We start from the raw sequence: 14,319 nt of genomic DNA, 5'->3' as shown, positions 1-14,319 counted from the left end.
ATGTGATCTAAGTGACTTTGACTGTGAGTCCTGCCAAAGGGTCTCGGCCTGAAACGTCGACTGTTTACTCTTTTCCATAGATGCTGCCTGGCCTGCTGAGTTCCTCCAGCATTTTGTGTGTGTTGCTTTGGATCTCTAGCATCTGCAGATTTTCTCTTGTTTGTGATTGACCATGGAGTGATTGTTGGTGCTAGACAGGGTGTTTTGAGTGTTCGGAAACTAGAGGTCTCCTGGGATTTTCACGCACAAAGTCTCTAGAGTTTACAGAGAACGGTGCGAAAAACAAAATAAAACATCCAGTGAGCAGCGGTTCTGAGGGTGAAAACGCTTTGTTAACGAGAGAGGTCAGAGGAGAACGGCCGGACTGGTTCAAGCTGACAGGAAGGCGACAGTAACTCAAATAACCACACATTACAACAGTGAAGTTCAGAAGAATGTCTCTGAACAGAAAACACGTCGAACCCTGACGGGAGAATCCTTCAAAAAGTGGAGGATACAGTCCAGTCTATCATGGCTAAAGCCCTCCCCACCATTGAGCAGGAGAAGTTACAGCAGCCTCAGGGCTCACACCACCAGGTTCAGGGACTGTTATTACCCCTCAACCATCAGGCTCTTGAACCAAAGGGCATAACTTCACTCAACTTCACTTGCCCCAACACTGAAATGTTCCCACAACCTATGGACTCACTTTCAAGGACTCTTCATCTCATGTTCTCAATATTTATTGCTTATTTATTATTATTATTATTATTATTTCTTTCTTTTTGTATTTGCACTGTTTGTTGTCTTTTGCACTCTGGTTGAACACCCAGTTGGTGGGGTCTTTCATTGATTCTATCATAGTTATTATTCTATTATGGATTTATTGAGTATGCCCACAAGAAAATGAATCTCAAGGTTGTATATGGTGACATATACGTACTTAGATAATAAATTTACTTTGAACTTTGAAGATATCCCCTCGTCCTCCTGAGCTCCAGGAAATAAAGTCTGAACCTACTCAACCTTTATTTCAGGTCCTCCGGTCGTGGAAACATCCTCATAAGTTTTCTCCATCCTCTTTCAAGTTCATGGACATCTTTCCTGTGGGTAGGTGACAAGAACTGCACTCAGTAGGCCTCACCAACATCTCACCAGTGGCCGTGGAGAGGGTGGTTTCTTTAGAGGGTACAGCCTCAGAATACGTCACTTTAGGACAGAGATGTGGAAGAATTTCCTATAGCCTATACAACTGCAACCTCCCAACTCCTGTTCTCAGAGCCCTGATTTATGAAGGCCAATGAGCCAAAAGCTCTTCTTATGACCCTCTCTACTTGCCATGCCACTTTCAAGGAATTATGGACCTGTATTCCCAGATCCCTTTGTCCTACCATTCCCCGTGCAAGTCTTACCCTGGTTTACCCTCCCAAAGTGGAGCACTTCACAGCTTTCTGCATTAAATTCCATTTCTCATTTTTGTCCTATTTTTCCAGCTGGTCCAGATCCTTCTGCAAGCTTTGATAGCCTTCCTTGTCATCGACTCTGCCCCAGTCTTGGTGTCATCCGCAAATTTGCTGATCCAGTTTGCCACATTATCATCTGTATCATTAATATCCATGAGGAATTGTCAATGGACCCAGTACCAATTCCTGTGGAGATCGGTGTGAGAAGTCCATTTGCTCTACAGTGGTCCCTCTGACGTCCAGAGTCCCTGTGTAGGCATGCAGCCTCCAGACATTCAATTTGGTCAGGTTGCCTTGTCGACCACAGCGGCTCTCTACGTCAGGCCAATACCCAACAATGCTGCCCACTCCACTCAAACCAAACGTTCGTGAGACTCTCGTGCAACACTGCACATTCCCTGCCAAACCAACCATGGGTAAGGTAACCCTGCCTTGAATCTTTCACAGATCTCCCTCAGTCCTGCCCTTCATCACGAGGATACTCCCCGAGTCCTGGCCCATAACACCAGGTGCTCCCTCAGAATTACCCTACAACACAGGGTGCTCCCTCAGTACTTCTCTACAAGACCAGGGTGCTCCCTCAGTCATGCCCTACAACCCCAGGTGCTCCCTCACAATGCCCTACATCAGTGAGGTGCTCCCTCACTGCTGCCCTACATCATTGGGGTGATCCCTCACTGCTGCCCTACATAATCGGGGTGCTCCCTCACTGCTGCCCTACAACCCCAGGTGCTCCCTCACAATGCCCTACATCATTGAGGTGCTCCTTCAGTCATGCCTTACAACCCCAGGTGCTCCCTCACAATGCCCTATATCATCAGGGCGCTCCCTCACAATGCCCTACATCATCGGGGTGCTCCCTCACAATGCCCTACATAATTGGGGTGCTCCCTCAGTCGTGCCCTACATCGGGGTGCTCCCTCAGTCGTGCCCCTGCACCAAGACGTTACTGCACTCATTGCCTCATTTGTTGCTGGGAAGTCTCAGAGAAGCCTCTGTCCCGGCTCCAGTTTATCTCCCTGGTTGTCTTGAGTGGTTTGCCAACAGCTCTGCCATCTGCACCTCCTGCCGGCTGGAAGTGCCGTGGCTTTTAACCCCGAGCAAAGGTCGAACCAGTGAGAACAGGCGAGCCTGTAGTCAGGACCAGTCATCGCTCTGCCTCTGACCCCTGGGACTGGAACCGGGAATGGCCCAAAGACTCTGTGCTCTGCAGCTGGAAACAGACCCTCACAAACTCTCACCACAATGGTCAGCAGCTGGCAGAGCTCCAGATTCAACCCTGGCCTCCAGGGCTTTCAGTGTGGAGTTCGCACGTTCTCCCCCTGTCAGTGCAGATCAGTAATACCATCCCCTCCTCACTGACAATGAACAGAGGCACATCTCAAAGGCGTGTGTCCACTGCTCTACTCTCCCTGGGCTCATGGCTGTGTGGAGAAGCACCGCTCAAACACTATCTATCAGTCGGCTGATGACACCACTGTTGGTGGCAGATTCTCAGATAGTGAGGAGACGACCAGGAGTGAGCTGGATCAGCTGGTTGACCGGTGGCACAATAAAACCCTTTCCTTCAGCATCAGCAAAACTTCAAGAAGGGGAAGTTGGGGAGGACACACACCAGTTCTCTTTCAGGGGGTCAGCGGAGGAAAGGGTGAGCCGCTTCAAGCATTAGGGCGTCAACATCTCAGAGGACCTATCCTGGGCTCGACACATCGATGGAGTCATGAAGAAGGCACGCCAGTGGCTCTAGTTAGGAGCTTGAGGAGATTCACCACGTTGCTGAAGACCAACGTATAGAGGTACGATGGGGAGCATTCGGACTGGTTTGCATCCCAGCCAGGTGTGAAGGCTCCGGTGCACAGGATCGAATGAAGCTACAGAGGGTTTGCATCTTCAACCAGCCCCATCACGGGCACTGTCCTCCCCAGCGTCAAGGGCATCTCCAAGAGGCGACGTCTCAAGGAGGTGGCATCCATCATTAATTGTCTCACTGCCTGGGGCAAGTCTCTTCACATTGGGGAAGAGGCACGGGAGCCTGAAGACCCACACGCAAAGTTCAAAGTACATTTATTATCAAAATATGTATACTAGATAAATGGGCACGTGGCCAAGTGGTTAAGGCTTTGGACTAGCGACCTGAAGGTCGTGAGTTCGAGCCCCAGCCGAGGCGGCATGTTGTGGCACTTAATCACACAGTGCTCCGCGACGACATTGGTGCCAAGCTGTATGGGTCTTAATGCCCTTCCCTTGGACAACATCGGTGTCGTGGAGAGGGGAGACTTGCAGCATGGGCAACTGCTGGTCTTCCATACAACCTTGCCCAGGCCTGCGCCCTGGAGAGTGAAGACTTTCCAGGCGCAGATCCATGCAAGACTAACGGATGCCTTTAAATACTCGATAAAACCTTGAGATTTGCCTCCTTGCAGGCAGCCACAAAACAAAGAACCCATTTGAAACACCCTCAAACACCCAGAGTGCAGGGGAAGAAAAACCAAATGGTGCAAACAATAAAAGTCAGCAAATGACATTCGGAACTGAAGTTCACGAAAGTGAGCCCATAGCCACGAGGCCGGTCACAGCCGATCCAGGAGCCCGTTAGTCGCAGACCACTGCCTCAGTTCAGCACAGAGGTGAGTAAACCTTGCGAAGCAGTGAGCCGGACGCCGGCCCGTCCCTCTCCTCCGGCCCCGGCACCCTGACCTTCTCAATCTGGCCCGGAGCTTAATTCGGCCAACCAGCGGGTCATCCCTCACTCTCGGACCCGGGCCCTGCCACCTCGATATGCCCTCGGACCCGGGACCCGTTGCCCCAATTCAGCCCATGCCTGACCTTTTCAATTCAGCCCAACACTTACATCAGTCAAACCTTGGCTTGGTCCAAACGACTTCTTCCCCTCCGCCATCAGATTTCTGAACAGTCCAGGAGCTCGTGAATATTACCACATCATTCCTCTTTCTCAATGTTACAAATCTTTATATCTTTATACTGTACTGCTGCTGCAAAACCACAAATTTCACGGTAGATGAGTTGGCACTGATAAACCTGATTCTGACCACCTGGGGTTGTTGCGGACACTCCGATTTCCTCTCAGACACCTGCAGGTTGGCAGGTTAAGAGGCCGTTGTAAATTGGCCCTCGTGTTTTGGTGTGCGTTAGAATCTGGGGAGAGTTGATGGGAACATGGAGAGAATTAGAAAGTAGCATTAGTGGAGGGATAGTGTAGTGAATCTTGATGGACAGCACGGGACTTGATGGGCTGAAGGGCCTCTTTCCATTCACTCACACTCAGTCAGTGTACACTTGCTCCTGTGCGTTCACTGTGAGCTTCAGGGCAAAAGGACATTATTTTTAAGAGTGCCTGTGCCTTTAACAGTATCCGCACCTTAATTTGTTGTCAGAGACATAATGTGGTCTGCCTTTAACTTCTATTCTGACTTCTCCCAGGGATGAAAAGACGACATTCCCAAGAACCACATCATCTCATCCCCTTTCACCCCCGATCTGGCCCGAAACCAAACCGAAAGGTCAGCCGACGAGAGGACAATGTTGTAACTCAACAGACTGGCCTTTGAGTGTGAAAGGTCAAAGGAGGAGAGGGGCCTTTCCATTGCGTGTGTGGGACTGGCGGAGAATGATTGACAATGGGTCCAGTGAGACCCTACGTCCCAAACCACTGAGGGCCCAAATTCAGCAGGGAAGGAGTTAATAGCCGGCAGCAGTCACCCTAAGCATGGAGGAAACCCTTTTATTTCACGAGCTGTGATCACAGAAGAGGCCCTGTCTCCTTCCTCCCACCAGTTATTCAGTATTCATTCGAGTCTCAGTGCCAAGGCAGAGCAGGACAAAGGGAGCTGCCAGCATGGGGTGTAGGAGGCACAGAGATGGAAGAAGAGAAGGGGGGAGGGGAGGAGAGAGAGAGTAATGAAGGGCTGGAGGGAGATAGCTGGAGGTAAAGGTGGGGCAGAGGGATGAGGAGGGGGGACGTGGAGCAGGAGGTGGATATAGGCCAGGAAGATTAGGGAAGGAGATCTTCCACAGTCAACATGTCATGTCTTAGCTTGACCACACGAGCCATCATCTTCTGGGGAGCTACTGAACCAGGATCACCACCCCTGCTGTCCACCACCTGCTATGGGGGGGGGCCACGAATGGATGCTTTGCCGCTGCCGTGTTAGCACTGTCCACAGAGGCCCTCCACTAACTCTGAATTTCACCCTCTCCAATTCCTGAGATCCCAGTACTCCCCTCAGCAATCACTGGCTGTCACTAAGTTAGAAGGGAGGGATGAGGGGAAGGACACTGGAATGAGGGACTGGTCAGTTCTGTAAAGATTTGGTTCTCCAAGCCAGCTGAAGATCTCTCCCACTGAATTCTGGGACTAAAGATAAGGCAGCTGTCTAAAAACAAAATGGTGGAAATTGGAAGCAGGAACATGTATTGAATAAAAATCAAGAAGTTCTGGAAATGCTCAGCTGATCTCTGGAGATATAAAGGACTCTGCAGAACTACACACACAAAATGCGGGAGGGACTCAGCAGGTCAGGCAGTATTTATGGAGAGGAATAAACAGTCGACGTTTCAGGCCAAGACTCCTCATCTGGTAGATACTCACTTAGTCTTTCTCCCGGAATTTGAAAGGTATTATTTCTAATCCTGATCGAATGTCATGATCCTGAAAAAAACGGTTTCCCTCTCTACAGATGCTGTCTGACCTGGTGAGAATTTCCAGTATTGAATTTTGAATGTCTCATTCAAAAAGGCAATTGTCTCACTTTCATTTGGTCCCCAATCCCTTATCTCACTTGCACTCTACCCCTGAGTCCTTGGCCCCAGTTCACTTCATCGACCTCTGCCCTCATTATTTCTTGCTAACACTTCATGCACGGCCAGGTATTATACCAGGTCTAGTTCAAAACTTAACCTCATTCTTCTCACCGTTCTCCCTCCCCACCTCCTTATTCCTCAGCTCAGGGGTACCTACAAAATGTGGGCGTTCTCTGCAAGTTACTTCAAAACCCCCTCTTTCCCAAATAGAAACACAAGCCTTGGGTTTATGGGGTGGGGTTCTCATGATTACTCCCAGTCCTGCCTATCCCTCGAGGGGTGTGAGCTTATAACTGAGGGTAGGGAACTGGCCGAAGGTAGAACCATTCAGAAGAGACTCACATTATTCAACAGTACCCTCCATGGTGAGGATCGGGGGATTCGCCCCTTTACTGTTGCTTGGGTAGGCTACCTCATCACCAACTATTGTGAATGCCAGTGTCTCCCCCTGCCCCAATAATCATCAGCTCATTCTCCCCACCCCCATTCCAGAGCCGTCCTATCTTTAGTTGGGAAGAAGGCCATCCACTGGGAGGATGGGTTTTGGGTGAAAAGTTTGTACAATTCAACGGACTGTGTCAGCACAGGTCACTTGGCCTTGGAGCAAGTGCCCACTTCGCTCTCACGAGGTACCCTGAAGAAATTCAACACGACAACTGGAAAACCGTGGAGACAATGCATTCGGGGGACGCGCCCGCAGGAGATGTTCGAGAGAGAGCTGCGCTACGTGAGGATGACCTCCGCTCTGCCACAGAGAGCAAGGAGGGACCAAACAACCAAAAGACCCAACCACTGACCACAGGCATCACTAACACGCATCCACCCTGGTCCCAGCTGAGGACCCACCAATAGACAGCCCTTGGGACTTGGTCTGACTGATCGCACAACTCCTACTAGTAGGTACCCTACTGGGACTTCTCCCTCCCCACCCTCGGCTCGAGCTGTTCGTGTTTCTGCTCAGTGGGGTGACTCCCCAACCCTTGAGCCCCACCTGCAGCCGGGGCGGGTGGGAACCCAGTGATGAAAAGCCACCTGTCTCCAGAAACATCCAATGCATCAGGAATTGAGAGGTTAAAATAACTCGCTCGCTGGATCTATAAATAAATAACACAAGTGAACGGAGAATAATCTCATTCCTGGCCGTGGATGATGAGAGATGTCTTGCATTCGGTGTCACTATTCTGTGCTATTCATTATTCCCCCCACGTTATGGGCCCAGCACTGAATCTTGCCATCTCAGTAAGTCCACAGCATTGATCCCAAATCCTTTCCCCATCATGGAGTCTACCCACTATCCCCCCTGTTTGACCCCCAGAAGTCACTACTTCTTCCCCAACCACACCACCAGTGGACCCTTCCCCCCATCTCTCTGCCAAGCCCACTCACAGTCACCTCCCCCACCCCCTCTTCATCACCAGTGCCATCCTCACCCACCTGGCCAGCTCTTCCTGCCCAACACCCAATGGGACCACGACACCCACCCCCCACAAACCCATGGAGCTTCACTTCCTTCAACAACTCCCCTCAATCACCAACCCCGCTCCATCACTAACCCCTGTCCATCACCAATCCTCTCCATCACCAACCTCACCTCCACACCAAACCCCCTCCATCACCAACCTCATCTCCATCACCAACCCCCCTCCATCACCAACCTCACCTCCACACCAAACCCCCCCATCACCAACCTTATCTCCATCACCAACCCCCCTCCATTACCAACCTTACCTCCATCAACAACCCCCCTCCATCACCAACCCCCTCCATCACTAAACCCCCTCCATCACCAACCACACTTCCAACACCAACCCCACCTCCAACACCAACCTCACCTCCATCACCAAACCCCCTCCATCACCAACGTTACCTCCACACCAAACCCTCTCCATCACCAACCTCATCTCCACACCAACCTCCTCCATCACCAACCCCACCTCCATCACCAACCTCACCTCCATCACCAACCCCCTTCATCACCAACCTCATCTCCACACCAACCTCATCTCTACACCAACCTCATCTCCATCATCAACCTCACCTCCATCACTAACCCCCTACATCACCAACCTCCTCCATCACCAACCACCTCCATCACCAACCCCCTTCATCACCAACCACCTCCATCACCAACCTCATCTCCACACCAACCACCTCCATCACCAACCACCTCCATCAACAACCCCCTCCATCACCAACCTCATCTCCATCACCAACCTCATCTCCACACCAACCACCTCCATCAACAACCCCCTCCATCACCAACCACCTCCATCACCAACCCCCTCCATCACCAACCACCTCCATCACCAACCACCTCCATCAACAACCCCCTCCATCACCAACCACCTCCATCACCAACCTCATCTCCACACCAACCACCTCCATCACCAACCACCTCCATCAACAACCCCCTCCATCACCAACCTCATCTCCATCACCAACCTCATCTCCACACCAACCACCTCCATCAACAACCCCCTCCATCACCAACCACCTCCATCACCAACCCCCTCCATCACCAACCACCTCCATCACCAACCCCCCTCCATCACCAACCCCCTCCATCACCAACCTCATCTCCATCACCAACCCCCTTCATCACCAACCTCACCATCACCAACCTCATCTCCATCACCAACCTCACCATCACCAACCCCCCTCCATCACCAACCCCCCTCCATCACCAACCCCCTTCATCACCAACCTCACCATCACCAACCTCACCTCCATCACTAACCCCCTCCATCAACAACCCCCTCCATCACCAACCTCACCTCCATCACCAACCTCACCTCCATCACTAACCCCCTCCATCAACAACCCCCTCCATCACCAACCACCTCCATCACCAACCTCACCTCCATCACTAACCCCCTCCATCACCAACCTCACCTCCATCATCAACCTCATCTCCATCACCAACCTCATCTCCATCACCAACCCCCTCCATCACCAACCCCCTCCATCACCAACCACCTCCATCACCAACCCCCTCCATCACCAACCACCTCCATCAACAACCCCCTCCATCACCAACCCCCTCCATCACCAACCACCTCCATCACCAACCCCCTCCATCACCAACCACCTCCATCAACAACCCCCTCCATCACCAACCCCCTCCATCACCAACCCCCTCCATCACCAACCACCTCCATCACCAACCACCTCCATCACCAACCACCTCCATCACCAACCTCACCTCCATCACCAACCTCACCTCCATCACTAACCCCCTCCATCAACAACCCCCTCCATCACCAACCCCCTCCATCACCAACCTCACCTCCATCACCAACCCCCTTCATCACCAACCTCACCTCCATCACCAACCCCCCTCCATCACCAACCTCATCTCCATCACCAACCCCCCTCCATCACCAACCCCCTCCATCACCAAACCCCCCCATCACCAACCACACTTCCAACACCAACCCCACCTCCAACACCAACCCCATCTCCATCACCAACCTCATCTCCATCACCAACCCCCCTCCATCACCAACCCCCTCCATCACCAATCTCACCTCCATCACCAACCCCCTTCATCACCAACCCCCTTCATCACCAACCTCACCTCCATCACCACCCTCACCTCCATCACCACCCTCACCTCCATCACCAGCCTCACCTCCATCACTAACCCCCTCCATCACCAAACCTTACCTCCATCACCAACTCCACCTCCATCACCAATCTCACCTCCATCACTAACCCCCTCCATCACCAAACCTCACCTCCATCACCAACCCCCTCCATCACCAACCACCTCCATCACCAACCCCCTCCATCACCAACCTCACCTCCATCACCAACCCCCTCCTTCACCAACCTCACCTCCATCACCACCCTCACCTCCATCACCAGCCTCACCTCCATCACTAACCCCCTCCATCACCAAACCTCACCTCCATCACCAACTCCACCTCCATCACCAATCTCACCTCCATCACTAACCCCCTCCATCACCAAACCTCACCTCCATCACCAACTCCACCTCCATCACCAATCTCACCTCCATCACCAACCCCCTTCATCACCAAACCTCACCTCCATCACTAACCTCACCATCACCAACCTCACCATCACCAACCCCCTCCTTCACCAACCTCACCTCCATCACCAACCTCACCTCCATCACTAACCCCCTCCATCACCAAACCTCACCTCCATCACCAACTCCACCTCCATCACCAATCTCACCTCCATCACCAACCCCACCTCCATCACCAACCCCCTCCATCACCAACCTCACCTCCATCACCAACCCCACCTCCACACCAAACCCCCTCCATCACCAACCCCCTCCATCACCAACCACCTCCATCACCAACCACCTCCATCACCAACCCCCTCCATCACCAACCACCTCCATCACCAACCCCCTCCATCACCAACCCCCTCCATCACCAACCTCATCTCCATTACCAATCCCCTCCATCACCAACCCCCTCCATCACCAACCCCCTCCATCACCAACCTCATCTCCATTACCAATCCCCTCCATCACCAACCCCCTCCATCACCAACCCCCTCCATCACCAACCTCATCTCCATTACCAATCCCCTCCATCACCAACCCCCTCCATCACCAACCCCCATCACCAACCTCACCTCCATCACTAACCTCACCTCCATCATCAACCTCACCTCCATCACTAACCTCCTCCATCACCAACCCCACGTGACCACAGTCAACGACCCCCATCTTCCCCACCCACTAACCCCTCTCCATAACCCCCTCAAAGCCCCTCTACCTTTCCCCTCCCACCGATCCCACAAACCTTCCTCCTCAGTTCGGAAGGGGGTCATCCACCAGCGTAGTGAGGGTTTTCAGGGCCGAAGGGGCATGACCTTGAATCGGTGAGGTGGGAGGGAGAGGGGTGGCGGGGTGTCTCTTCTCTGGAGGGGTAGAGGGGTGTCTCTTCTCTGGGGGGGGTAGAGGGGTGTCTCTTCTCTGGGGAAGGGGGGGTGGTTGATGGACAGATTTGTCCATCCCGGGACTCAGAGGGGCGTCAGCCCATCTCCCTTCAGCCAGGAGAGGAGGCGTTGATCATCTCCGGGTCTTTTCAGCCCCGCATCCAGGGAGGAAGATGTTCGATCCCACCGCCAGCAGCCTTCCCGTCACAGGTAGATGCTAAAGAAACCCCCAGCTCGAACCGCCTCCCCCTTCACCCCCGCACCAAGCCTCCCTCGCCAGCCGCTTCACTCACCGTTCAGCGGTCAAGGACACCGGGGTAGAGTGCGTCTCGGTTCGCGGGCGGCGGGTCGCCGAGGCTCCGTCTGCTCCGGACACGGGTGGCAGCTGCGGGGCGGATCTCCCCCCCACGGGCTGTCTCCTTCACTCGGGTACCCTTTCCACCAATCGCCAACCCATTTCATTTACTCTGCATAACTATTTCAGGAGCAGACAATCCACAGCCACACACATGGCAACTGTACCCTATCCCCAGCTCGCCTGCTAAATATATTATAATTATCCGCTACCTCCCACAATACTTTAACACTCTGAGTTCCACGCCAGCGCAGGCCGCAAGCAACTGACGGCACCTCCGCTCTGAATTCACAGCCTCTGAATTTAAGGAATAAAACGGGAGATCTGTTCACTGGCAAGAGGTAATTTTATTGAGGATATATCCCGTATCAAGCAGAACGTGCCATCACACACTCCCGGGGGAGGCAAACCATGAGTCGGATGTCTATTCAAACTCCCTCACTCACATCTTTCACACATTCACAGCTAGAAACGCGTTTCAGATACAGAGTTAAGCTCCCTCCAGCCTTTCCCATCAAGTACTCCCAGGGTAGGCACAAAGCCCTCACTCTTCCGCGATGAAGGGTCTCGGCCGGGGAACGCTCACTGTTTATTCCTCTCCATAGATGCTGCCCGACCTGCCGGTTTCCTCCAGCATTTTGTGTGCGTCGCTCTGGATTTCCAGCATCTGCAGAATCTCTTGTGTTTCCGTCCATCATAATGATCTTGTTCTACCTCAGTGCACCATGTAATGGTCTGATCTGTGCGAACAGTATGCAAGACAAGCTGACTGCTGTATCTGGGTACAGTGGCAGCAATAAGCCAACTTAGACAACCAATACTTCATTCGGCAGCCACAGGGTAGGTCAGACACAAAGTCCAACTCCCTCTACACTGCCCCATCAAATACCCCCACCTCAAGGGGCACCAATCATGTCCAGGGAGGGCGCAGGCAGACATCACACACAATTTTAAAACCAAAATGTGAAACCAGTCTGTAATAAAATGTTCAAACACGTTTTAAAAATGGTTTAAGGAAAGAAATACTGAGTTAGACACAGAGTAAAAGTCCTCTTACCCGGTCAGGGGGTTATCGTATGGATTCAATAAGGGGGACGTCAATTGCTTCACTGGAGATCTTTTTTTGCCAGATGTGCTGGGCACAGATGACATTTTAATTAAAGGCCTCTACTGTTGTTTTTAATGCAGTTACTCCAAAACAAAATTAAACATGCACAACTGAGGACTGGGTATAAAGGCTGTTCAAATATTTAAGCTTTAGAGGGAATGCAGACGAGATTTACTAGGACGCTGGGTGAACTGGAGAATGTGCCTTCTGAGGATAATGAGCAAACTCGGGCTTTTCTCTCCTGAGTGAAGGAAGATGAGAGGTGAAGAGGTGACTTGATAGTGGTGAGTGTGCTGACTGGTTTCATCACGGCCTGGTATGGAAACACCAAAGCCCTTGAATGGAAAAGCCAGTAGATACGGCCCGGTCCATTACAGGTAAAGCCCTCCCCACCGTTCAGCACTTCTACACGGAGCATTGTCACAGGAAAGCAGCATCCAACATCAGGGACCCCCCCACCCCCACCACCCAGGTCACACTCTCTTCTCACCGCTGCCATCAGGAAGAAGGTGCAGAAGCCTCCGGACTCACACCACCAGGTTCAGCAACAGTTATTACCCCTCAACCATCAGGCTCTTGAACCAAAGGGAATAACTTCACTCAACTTCACTTGGCCCATCATTGAAATATTCCCACAACCTATGGGCTCACTTTCAAGGACTCTTCATCTCATGTTCTCAATATTTATTGCTTAACTATTTATTTATATTATTATTTCTTGTGTTGGCACGTGGCCAAGTGGTTAGGGCATTCATCTAGTGATCTGAAGATCGCTAGTTTGAGCCTTGGCTGAGGCAGCGTGTTGTGTCCTTGAGCAAGGCACTTAACCACACATTTCTCTGCGACGACACCGGTGCCAAGCTGTATGGGTCCTAATGCCCTTCCCTTGGACAACATTGGTGTCGTGGAGAGGGGAGACTTGCAGCATGGGCAACTGCTTGTCTTTCTCACAACCTTGCCCAGGCCTGCGCCCTGGAAACCTTCCAAGGCGCAAATCCATGGTCTCATGAGACTAACGGATGCCTATAAATTATTAGTTCTATCTTTTTGCATTTGCACAGTTTGATGTGTTTTGCATGTTGCTTGAACGGCCGAGTTAGTGCGGTCTTGCATTGATTCTATTATGGTCATTATTCTGTTATGGATTTACTGAGTATGCCCGCAAGAAAATGAATCTCAAGGTTGTATATGGTGACATATATGTACTTTGATAATAAATTTATTTTGAATTTTGAACAAGATGAGAAGAGACACAGTTGAGTGGACATCCGGAGACTTTTCCCAGGGCAGAAATGCGGGGGCATAACTTTAAGATGATTGGGGGAAAGTGCAGGGGGATATCAGAGGTAAGTTTTTTACACGGAGAGTGCTGAATGCGTGGAATGCGCTGTCTGGGGTGGTAGGGGCAGATAAGTTAGAGACATTTAAGAGACAATTAGATAGGCAGATGGATGACAGAAAACTGGAGGATTTTGTGGGAGGGAAGGGTTAGATTGATCTTAGAGTAGGTTAAAAGGTTGGCAAAACATCAAGGGCCGAAGGGCCTGTACTGGTCTGTGTTCAGATATGGTTTGGATACAGACAGCAAAGTTAATTCAGTGTTTGCTAACTCAGCAAACTCTCCCAGCAGCGGGGCAGCACTGATTAGATACAGATTCATGGTTTTGTGTACA

General features: G+C 51.6%; 1 protein-coding gene across 5 annotated transcripts in view; it reads right to left on the bottom strand.

Moving 5' to 3' along the window:
- LOC134354054 (pleckstrin homology domain-containing family A member 4-like) overlaps positions 1-11,691 on the bottom strand; it is a 66,298-nt gene extending 54,607 nt beyond the window's left edge. For all 5 annotated transcript variants that reach the window (XM_063062765.1, XM_063062767.1, XM_063062766.1 and 2 more), the window contains exon 1: positions 11,477-11,691. The gene's annotated coding sequence lies outside the window, so the exon portion shown is untranslated. The remainder of the gene's footprint in view (positions 1-11,476) is intronic.
- Between the last annotated feature and the right edge of the window lie 2,628 nt (positions 11,692-14,319).

Source organism: Mobula hypostoma, chromosome 11, assembly GCF_963921235.1.
Source record: "Mobula hypostoma chromosome 11, sMobHyp1.1, whole genome shotgun sequence".
In the NCBI taxonomy this organism is placed as follows: Eukaryota; Metazoa; Chordata; class Chondrichthyes; order Myliobatiformes; family Myliobatidae; genus Mobula; species Mobula hypostoma.
This window is presented reverse-complemented; position numbering and strand designations above follow the sequence as displayed.